Here is an 11,863-nt window from a genome sequence, read left to right on the forward strand (position 1 = left end):
ATGCTTAATGCAATTCCTGGAACTCTTCCAAAACTGGCAAGAAGATGAAGTCTTATGCTAGAGGAAGTGTCCCAATTCTTTGAAGAGGCATTACCAACTGAAGGCATGCTCAGGAGCATCTTTGTCTCTGGCTACAACTTTGAAACTGGTGTGGCAAGTTGTGGCTCAGGCTCACTTGATGTGGTTTTGAAGCAACTTGTAGATGAAAATCATTTCCCCCCTGTTAGATACAAGGTGAGATGATGGAGAAAACTCATCAGCAAGACTATTCAATACTCTAGAACAAGTTTTGACATGTGACTAGAATATCTTCTTGGCTATTGATGCCCATTGCCAAGAAGCGATCCATCCAAGATGAATCTTTGTTCTTGCAGGAGGTTTGTTTTTGAAGCATCTGTTTGAAGAATGAGTGGTCTTATGACAATGCTTACATGGATGAAGATCAAAACAGTGATCTTTCAGATGGCCAACTCGGTCACAGTGTTGGCATTTCACAATCTGTTGCTCTGGAAAAGGGGTAGAGTCTGGAACATTTGGAGATGAACTGTCATGAAGAAATCCAGCACTTTGAAACTGAATGGGCTTTGAGTAATCTGGAATATGAAAGGAAAATTCCTTCTCATATCCAAGACCTGTTCTATGCTTGTTATGGACAAGCTCTTCCCAAGGTCTGATGATTGGCTTGGGAAATGCAGACTGAATTTTTGCATCTGCATGTAACTTTGCTGCTTTATTGGGCACTAGATCTGAATCAACTTGCTGCTTATGGGAGTCTGTTTCATTGTTCTGAACAGAAACAGGTTCAGAATGACGACTCCTCTGTTATAATTCTTCTTGTTGTAGCTAAGATTCAAGCTCCAAAAATTCTATCTTTTCTTGTGTATACTCCAGATAGGTTTGGATGTCAAAGAGAGTGTCTTTGCTGACTTTAATTGTGCTTTCACCAGTAGATAAAATTAGAGTGCTTAATAACTCTAATAATCCATGAATTTTCTCCATTATTCAAACAATCAAATCAATAAATGACCAAAAAATGCACTTGTAGAAACAATAATGGTTTTAGAAAATTAATTTGTCAGCTTTTCAACACGAATTAATTTTCACTGTTGTCTGCTCATGTTCTCTCTTCACAATGTCTTATGCCTCAATTTCTACACAGTCACCTCAATATTGTTGCCTTAATAGAATGTCCAGCTTGACAGGTTTGCAGCCCATAGGATCTTCTTTTCTAGCAATAACAAGACCCCAACATAAATGAGATTAGCTTCTATATTTCATCAACCATACACCACATAACACTAACACTCGTGCATAATAGCCTTCAATGCATTCAAAGCAGCATACAGTAGTTCTAGGTCGTGGAATTTCAATCGTCCCCACTCAATTTTGAATAAAACGTAAAACAACATAATCCATACCTTTCTTCCTATTCTCCAGGCTCTGCACATTCCACGAGATTACCTTTATCGCAATCGCTCATCGCAGTCTGCCTTGGTCACACCACATATCACCCCTTCCGCATTCGATATGCGACTATCGGAAGCGTTTAAATAATGCTTAAGGCTTTAAACCGGAATCACTCGATCTTTAACGCATTTGCGTTTAAAACTCGGGACACACAACTTTATTGCAATACATAGAAATACACTGGAAAACAACGGAAAACCTCGCTCCGGCAACATAAGCCGGAATTCAAAATTCATACACTCGCTTCTATAAATATTGTCAAGTCCGTCTCTCGAAGCCTTTCCGTTGCACTGCTTCCCTCGAACTTCGATCTCCGATTTGCCCAATCTTCGATCAGTGCTTATCGCTATCGGCTATCGCACCGTCCTTCACATTTGGTCTCTTCCACTTAAAAGTTCCAATCCGACATGACTTACGGAGCCGATAGAATCTAGGTTGCAGTATATAATTCGTCGAGCCCGCTCATAAATTGCATGTCACATATCGCACTTAGCTCAAGACTAATGCCTCCCTTTGATGTATTGCGATGTGATATTACTTGTTCCACTCTCGCGATTTAGTCCTGACCATTTATCTTCCAGATCCAACGGTTGTTGTGCATCAACTCTTCACCCCTCCGCTCTTCTCTTTGCTTATGTTTTCGCTATTTCTTCAACGTTTCACTATGCACTCCCTCCTGAGCTTGGAATTTGATCCTTCTAATGGATTCAACGATCCATTATGATCCTCTTCATGTATCTCTGTCTGTGTAATCGCTGAACTTCACCTGCACACATCTGGAGCAGCCTTCTTTGCAGCTGGCTTCTTTGCTGGGGCAGCTGGTTTAGCAGCCTTGGCTGGCTTAGCAGCAGGAGCCTTCGTAGACTTAATAGATGGAGCAGCGTTCAATGGATACCAAAAGTTTGAAGCAGAGACCATGGAGGTATATATCGACGTTCTTTGTATATGAAGACCACGGAAACGTTTTAATTCCCAAAGAAACTGGTCAATCAACCAATAGTGGAATACACGTAAACTCACCTTTTCACCAATCCACAACTTTCGCACATTTCCTGAGGTTTAACTTTATCGGGTTCATTCTCCACCATAGATTTCAATCCCACGATCTGACGGTTGATATCCTTTCCACAATCAATAAAACTTACACGACCATCCTCCGTTGTAAATCTACACTCACAAGATCCGACGGTCTTCGGCGATTTCGGAAGGAAACTTGCGTGACGATTACCCCTCTGAAATGGGCGGTTTTTCTCTCTCCTCTAGTGGCTACGTGTTGTGCGGTGAGTGGAATCGGGTGGACTCGCGAGATTACCGCTTACCACTTTTTATGCCCCCGAAATATTGTTTCCTGTACAAATACCACCTTTTTCGCTGGATATATTTCGTGCGTCTTCTCCAAGCAATGACTGTTAGATCTGTCGAACTATCGATCGGACGGTTGTCGCTCCCCTTCAGATTTTGACTTAGAATTGTCGAGTTTTCCTTTGTTCCGCTATAAATTTAACACTTCCTCCAGTTTATATTGGAGTCGTGGTTTGGTGGAGCTCCGATACCGGAGTGTGAATGAGGTAATACCACGGAGGAGACAATGGTATAGTTAAGCTCGACAATCAACACCACAAGTCAAGTCTGACACACAACACCAAATCACAGTTTAGACAAGTGGTTTGGAGAGCCACGAATGGCGGTTCACTTCAACGGAGCTGACAATGCATAGGCTAAGGTAGGCGAGGAGAATGTGTTGCCTTTGAGTTTCGATAGGATTTCTAGGTTTGAAAGCGAGGAAAAACTGAGGCTGTGGTGCCATTCATGGGTGAATCTATTTCTGATGGGACTCTTTCAACTTTTCTGTGGATATGAATTTGAGATTGATGCATTCAAGGCGTTGAGGACGCCTTTTCCAGCGTAGGTACGCTTCCATATTCAAAAGGAATGCTTGTCATTACCAGAGGAAAATTTCAAGGCTACCTTAGAGGTAATAGACATATAGGCTTAGATGACAGAGCCCTAAATTTGACGAGACCAGAAGTCAATTCCAAACCAAACTCAGATTGGAGCAGCTATGAACCAGATGATATAGTGCTCACAATAATACAACCAAAATTTACTGCAGGAGTGATGCTATAACTTAGCATATAAACTTTGAGCTTCAATTAACACACAGAGAAAGAACGTATATACCAAGAATAGAAATGTAGAGGAGTTACTATATATAAAACTAATTTGAGACCTGCGCTTTGACCAATGTAGATAGATTCTGGAAAGCGTATTAAGGCGGTTCACGAAATTTAGAGTATGGTATAACATTTATCTCTGACCAACCCATTCGACAACAAAGATTTTACAGAGATGGCAGTCTAGAATAGAGGTACAGGACTGGCATGTATAGAAAGGCCAGAGAACAACAAGCTCACATAAACAAGTGGCTCATACTTGAGCAAGGCAGGAGATGGCCCACTCTGATACCATGTTAAACACACACATGGCAGAAACAGAGTATGAAAGATAAACATGAGAGTACTCTTATTATTAACAAATGATATACATTTATAGTACATTATGTGACCCTTGGTTTTGTATTCCAAGGTCTCTTGGACTTCCTTAGTCTATTCGGCTTCCACACTAACCCATAGAGGATTAGGTGTCCAACAGATATCTTTAATCATGAAGTAAATGTTGTATTTCTTTCATGAGATATTTTATCAATAAATTGTTGTATTACTGTTTATCAAAAAAATCTGTAGTATAAAGTCTTTTTAATATATTTATTTGATTGAGTCAATATATTAATGACTATTAATGGATGAAATGTTCTTTTCTTTAAATTTTTCTAGGAAATTTTTAAGAATCATAAATTTAATTTGTTTAATTCACAAAGTATAAGTATCTCAATAGTTTTTTTAAAGCGCTAAATCTATTTATGTATTTAAAAGTGAATTTTAAATAATAAAAGATCGCAATCTTACTCAAAACTATATTACCATTAACCAAAAAATATATTTCATCTACTAATGCCATTTCTAACTATCTATTTTCAAATAATTCTTTTTAAACTAATAATCGCTAATTAATAAACCACCCTACAACTTAAGTTCATAAATTAATGTATATTACATTTATTATCTAGTCCTCTAATTTCATATAGCATATATAGTCTCTTCCTTATAAACCCTTCTGCACCTAAGTTATTAAATAAAATACCTTAAGTCTGCGCTAGCTAATGCTTATTCAAACTCAACCTATAACACTTGTATACCTATACATACATGTACATGTAATTCTACTTTCAACAGATGTGTAAACCCTTATACACTTGTTGTCATTATGTCTCCTCATCTTTATATATGGAGTAGCTTAGCCATCTTACTCACATCTCTATATCCTAACTGAAGTTATTATCCCTACTCATATTTATGTATCGAGTCGCTTAGCCATCTTAATCGCGTCTCCATATCCTGACTTACATTCTGTGTAGCAGTATACATTTTATCCACTTTATCCACTTTATCAATAAAATGTTTATGTTTTGTTTTTTCTAATAAATTTTTTAATATAATAAAAAGTATTGCGAAAGGATTATATAATGATTGAATTTGATAGACCAACTGTCCATCAAATTTTATTCTTATGTACGAGCATAGAATTTTTTTGCAATTTCTTAAAGGTTGAAGTTAAAATATAGTTAATGATATTTTGAACAAATGATTAAAACTATTAAATTTTACAAATTGTTTCATTTTTAAACTTTGTTTATATACATATATAATGATGGATTTTTTACATGATTAGTTTTGTTCAATTAATTATATATATTTATTAATTAAAATAAAATTATAAAAAAAAATTAAATAGATTTATTATTATTTTATATTGAAGAATCGACCATTAAATTAAGTTTATACATGTTTTATTTGTGTGATATTGATTCTAATGACTACTACTATAACTTTTAATTTTTAGGTGAGACATAAAGGTGTTTTATCATTCATATAATTTTAAATAACAAAGTAAATTTATAATTTATATAATTCATAAATTTTATAATTTTAATTTTAATGTTTTATAATATATTTAAATATAAACGGAAGAAACAACCAATTAATTAACATTTCAGTAAATAAACAATAAATTTACATTTTAGTATAAATAAAAAAAATAAACAAATTAAATTTTATGAAAATTATAAAAGCTAAATTTAAATTCCATAAGTGTAAATTTTTGGAAACTTAGGTTTTTTTTAATTGATTATTTGGAAAAAAAAGAAGAAGGAGAACTTAAAAGCTAAATTATCTTAAATTCAAATTACTAAATTTATTATATGTTTGCATAAAACTACCATTTTGAAATACTACAATCTCTTTGAAGATTATTAGGCCTTTAGATAAGCAATTTTAGATATAAATATGGTAGGTGAGGAATTGAATAAAAAACAAAATTATTGATTTGTTTTCTAATTCATTAAAAAAATTTCAACATAAATATAATATGTGAGGACTTTAATAATCTCTTTGAAGATTATTAGGCCTTTAGATAAGCAATTTTAGATATAAATATGGTAGGTGAGGAATTGAAAAAAAAACAAAATTATTGATTTGTTTTCCAATTCATTAAAAAAATTTCAACATAAATATAATATGTGAGGACTCTGATAAAAAATTATGAATTTTAGTGTGCATTTAATTTGGAATATTAACATTTATTGTGAATTCATTTAATTTGGAATTTGTTAATATTTTAAAAATAATTTTTATTTATTTAAAAAATTATAAAAATTTAATTAAATATTTTATATTTTTATAATAATTATTATTTAATTTTAAGATTATAATTAAGTTAAATATTGCATTAATATATTAAACTTTTTATTAGTAAATAAAATTCTTCTCAAAATAACTTGATGACTAGGTATTAAAATATACTTATTTTATTTTTTCAATTTATAATTTTTGTAAATATTAAAATAATACAAATTCTTAATATTAACCACCATCATTATTATCCTCATCATCTTATTTAAAAAAAAAAATCAAATCACAACGATGAAAAACTATAACCACCATCATTATCATCCTCATCATCCTATTTAAAAAAAAATCAAATCGCAACGATGAAAAACTATAGAAGATGTCATATTACGGGTCAATAAAATAAATATAAAATTTTCAAAATAATATTAAAATATTTATGTTATAATTATTGATTTAACATATATTATAATAAATGTTAAGAGAATGTTTTGTAAGATTATTATCTCTTGAGTTTCTGATGTAATGAAAAGTCATTTAGTAAGATTATTATCTCTTGAGTTTCAAATGTAATGAAAAGTCATTTAATAAGTGGAATTTTTAAAATTTATTTATTATTTTAAAAAATAATTTAATTTTTGTTTGTTAGTGAATTTTATCTAAAATTTTAAAAATTTATTATAATTATTAATTTAAATTTAAAATATGAACTTAAAAATAAAAATAAAAATAAAAAAATTTATATCACCAAAATTATAAAAAAAATAAAATATAGAATATACACATTTGTTAATCATAATAATGAATTAAACCACATATATTAATTAATTAATTAATTTTAATGTAATTAAATAAAAGAATATGTATTACAATTCCACTAATCGAACTGTAACCTTAACACTAAGGACTCAAGGCTTACATCATTTTTAGCCATAATCCTAATTCCTGAAGTTAACCGTAGAACTGCTTGTCGCTGGGTATTACGGTTTCCACTAATCCAACTGTGATCGTAACCCTCAGAACTAACCCTACATTCTTAACCATAATCCTAAATTCTGAGATTAGCCATAGAACTTAAACAGCGATCTGTCCCCCAGTATTGTCGTTTCCAGGAATCCAACTGGGTATTACGGTTTCCACTAATCCAACTGTGATCGTAACCCTCAGAACTAACCCTACATTCTTAACCATAATCCTAAATTCTGAGATTAGCCATAGAACTTAAACAGCGATCTGTCCCCCAGTATTGTCGTTTCCAGGAATCCAACTCTGACTGTAACCCTAAGGACTGACCTTATATCATTTTTAATCATAATCCTAAATTCTGAGGTTAACACTAGAACTCAAACAACTGCATTATTATATTAAACTTTTTATTAGTAAATAAAATTCAAAAATCCTTCTTAAAATAATTTTGATTGCTAAGTATTAAAATATACTCATCTTATTTTTTCAATTTATAATTTATTAAAAAAACAAATTCTTGATATTAAATTTAATCAAAACCGAGATAAATATTAAAAATCAAAATCGCAACGATGAAAAACTATTAAAGATGTTATATTGTCTGTCAATAAAATAAATATAAAATTTTGAAAATAATATTAAAATATTGATGTTATTATTGATTTATTTAAAATATATTATAATAAATGTTAAGAGAATGTAATGGAAAAGTCATTTAGTAAGTAGAATTTTAAAAATTTATTTATAATTTCAAAGAGTAATTTAATAAATTTTTTATTTTTTATTTTTTTAAAGTGAATTTGGTCTAAAATTTTAACGTAATGACTTTTCCAGTGACTTTTCTAATGTAATGAAAAATCATTTAGTAAGTGGAATTTTAAAAATTTATTTATTATTTCCAAGAATAATTTAATAATTTTTTTTATTAGTAAATTTTGTCTAAAATTTTATTATAATTATTAATTTAAATTTAAAAAATAATAATAAAAAATCACAATCACATAAAAAAAAATTATATCACCAAAATTATGAAAAAATAAAACATAGAATATACGCATTTATTAATCATAATAATGAATTAAACCAAATATATTAATTAATTTTAATATAATTAAATAAAAAAATATGCATTACAATTCCACGAATCGAACTGTAGCCTTAACACTAACGACTAAAGGCTTACATCATTTTTAGCCATAATCCTAATTCCTGAAGTTAACCGTAGAACTTAAACAGTGGCTTGTCGCTGAGTATTACGGTTTCCACGAATCCAACTGTCATCGTAACCCTCAGAACTAACCCTATATTTTTAACCATAATCCTAAATTCTGAGATTAGCCGTAGAACTTAAACAACGGTCTGTCCCCGAGTATTGCGCTTTCCACGAATCCAACTGTGATCGTAACCTAAGAACTAACCTTACATCATTTTTAATCATAATCCTAAATTCTGAGGTTAACCCTAGAACTATAACTTAAACAACTGCATTAATATATTAAACTTTCTATTACTTAAAAAAATTCTTCTTAAAATAATTTGATTGCTAAGTATTAAAATATACTTATCTTATTTTTTCAATTTATAATTTGTGTAAATTTAAAAAAATACAAGTTCTTGATATTAAACTTACTCAAAAATTAGATAAATAAAACAAAAAAAATCAAAATTGCAACGATGAAAAACTATAAAAGATGTGACATTATGGGTCAATAAAATAAACATAAAATTTTCAAAATAATATTAAAATATTTATGTTATAATTATTGATTTAAAATATATTATAATAAATGTTATGAGAATGTTTTGCAAGATTATTATCTCTTGAGTTTTTCTAATGTAATGAAAAGTCATTTAGTAAGTGAAATTTTAAAATTTATTTATTATTTCAAAAGAATAATTTAATAAATTATTTTTATTTTTATTTTTATTTTTTATATATATTTGTTGGTAAATTTTATCTAAAATTTCAAGAATTTATTATTATTATTAATTTAAATTAAAAATATGAAATTAAAAAAAACCATAAATAATAAAAAATCACTATCACATTTAAAAAAATTATATCACTAAAATTATGAAAAAAATAAAATATAGAATATGCACTTTTATTAATCATAATAATGAATTAAAATACATATATTAATTAATTTTAACGTAATTAAATAAAAAAATATGTATTACAATTCCACTAATGGAACGGTAACCTTAACACTAAGGACTAATGGCTTACATCATTTTAGCCATAATCCTAATACCTGAAGTTAACCGTAGAACTTAAACAGTGGCCTGCTGGGTATTACGGTTTCCACGAATCCAACTGTGATCGTAACGCTGAGAACTCACCCTACATTTGTAACCATAATCCTAAATTCTTAGATTAGCCGTAGAACTAAAACAGCGGCCTGTCCCCGAGAATTGCGGTTCCACGAATCCAACTGTGACCGAAACCCTAAGAACTAACCTTACATCATTTTTAATTATAATCCTAAATTCTGATATTAACCCTGAACTTAAACAGCTGCCTCTCCCTGTCGCTTGGCTCTCCGCTAAGGAACCCAAACATTGAAACAAATCCAAAGAGGCCAGATACGTCATTCAAACAGAGAATTCTTGAACCGCTCGCTCAGCCTACCTACGAGTCGACTTTCTTAGAGTTCGCAAATCCAAACAGGCCATATACGTCGCTCAATCCGTTCATACTTATCCATCATTTACGCACAGAATCGACTCACTCAGCCTACCTACGATTCGACTTTCTTGGAGTTCGCTGTGGCGTGTGGCACAAAATAACAAATCAAAACTCGCTTAATAACCGCCTGGTCGCTTTCCTATGCTACTTGCCCACAGATGCCAGCTTCTCTCCTGGTCACAATTTATAATCTCTTGTTATATCCCTTCCTTTTGAAGAATTTAGTTAAAAGACCCTAGATCTGGTCACAACTTACAAATTCTCTCTAAATCCCTTCCTACTTAGAGAATTTAGTAAGAAAACCACATATGTCAGCTTCTCTCCCGGTCAGAATTTACAATTTCTCTTTATATCCCTTCCTTCAGACAAAAAATAGTTAAAAACCCTAGATCTCATCGCATTTAGTATAAAAAGAAGAAGCAAATTAGGATTATCTTCTTCAAAATCCAGGGCGTCAACTTCAAGATGAATATGATTTGAAGCATGTAATAATCTCCGACATCAATTTTAATAATAGTAAGAACAGGATGATTTGATCTCTAATATGATATTAAGATTAAAATATTTACCAGAAGATTAACAGAAAATAGAACTAATAAATCCGTAAAAGTAAATTTAAATACTAAGAAATTAAAGATTTATCAGTCACTTCCAAATTCGGTTCAACTCATTTTTTTTCTAACTGCTAATTTTAATAAAATTCTATCGTCACTAAAATTTTATCGTTTCAAAATTGTGAAAACAGTAAATGACAGGAAAAATTACTCACAGTTTTGTATTGCACTAAATGTTAGTCCACCGCCAGAAATATTACTTAGATTTTCAATTCCACTAAATATTAATCTGCCGCCGTAGCCTCTCTTCCCGCTTAAATCCAGTCCTCTGCATGAGCTGGCTTAGAAATATAAATTTAATTAGAATAAGATTTTAACAAGAACATGAGAATAAAAAATATATGGTATATTAGCACATAAAAACTACTCAGAACAATATCTTAAGCAATTTAACTGCAAACCCTGATCTAGTTTACCTCTCCTTTGTATAAATAATTTTTCAAACCCTTTCAATAGTATGGCTATAAACTAAACATAATCTTTATGTTGAATAACTAGTTATTTACCTAGGCTCCTTCAAGACTCCATATCTGATTGCAAATCTTTAAACAGCTTTCATGTCTGAATGCAGATCTTTAAACAGCTACACCAGAACAAACGCTGAGGAAATTCAAATATATGGAAGTTTCACTCCGGTGCATCAAAGAAAATCATATCAGAAACGAGAGAAAAAGAAAACTCGTAAACAAAAACCAGACAAACAAACAAAGTAAAAGAAAAGCAGACACCGAATGAACAGTCAGTCAAACAAACAGAGTAAACGAAAATTGAGAACTAAAAAGAAAAGCAGACGCCGAATGAAAACGAGACCGAGATGCAGGTAAACAAAACATGGCCGCGCGGCAGAAAAAACACACACATTCTTGCAATTCACAACCTCAGCGAGAGAGAGAGAAAGGCACAAACAACAAATTGGATGCATTCCATCTTTATCAGAATTGAATTTGAAATAAAAGCATCCTAGGCCAACGGTTAGATAGATGTAGGTTCTAGAAGACGAGCAGTAGGATACAAGCAAAGACATGCATGATGCATGAGATATTCTGCTTCTTTACGCACATGCACAAAAGCGAAAAAGCATATTCGTTGCTTTTCATGTTATTGCACTATCTTAACTAAAATTTCAAAAATTCCCTTGTTGGTTTAGTTACATCTACTTTATCAAATAAACTATGTCCTCTATTTCTGTTAATTGGATTCTCCAATTCAATTAAACTCCATACCCTCCATTTTTGTGTCAGGTATAAATGAAAATGTATATCCAACTTTTTATTTTAATTTCTTTGGTTCTTGATTTTTTATAATCCAACAAGGATATAGGATACTATAATAATAAATAAATAGCTTTAAAAGTAAAGAAAAGTCGTGATCAGATGTATCAT

At 30.8% G+C, this 11,863-nt stretch overlaps 1 long non-coding RNA gene across 1 annotated transcript; it reads right to left on the reverse strand.

Moving 5' to 3' along the window:
- Positions 1-9,978: 9,978 nt before the first annotated feature.
- LOC149213884 (uncharacterized) lies at positions 9,979-11,341 on the reverse strand. The gene is made up of 3 exons (XR_016250364.1): positions 10,988-11,341; positions 10,637-10,758; positions 9,979-10,040 (listed from the first exon to the last, which is right to left on the reverse strand). It is a non-coding gene; the product is annotated as an uncharacterized LOC149213884 (long non-coding RNA).
- Between the last annotated feature and the right edge of the window lie 522 nt (positions 11,342-11,863).

Source organism: Pinus tabuliformis, chromosome 1_1 (assembly GCF_031772625.1).
Source record: "Pinus tabuliformis cultivar Carrire ecotype Pingquan chromosome 1_1, CPIR1, whole genome shotgun sequence".
NCBI lineage: Eukaryota > Viridiplantae > Streptophyta > Pinopsida > Pinales > Pinaceae > Pinus > Pinus tabuliformis.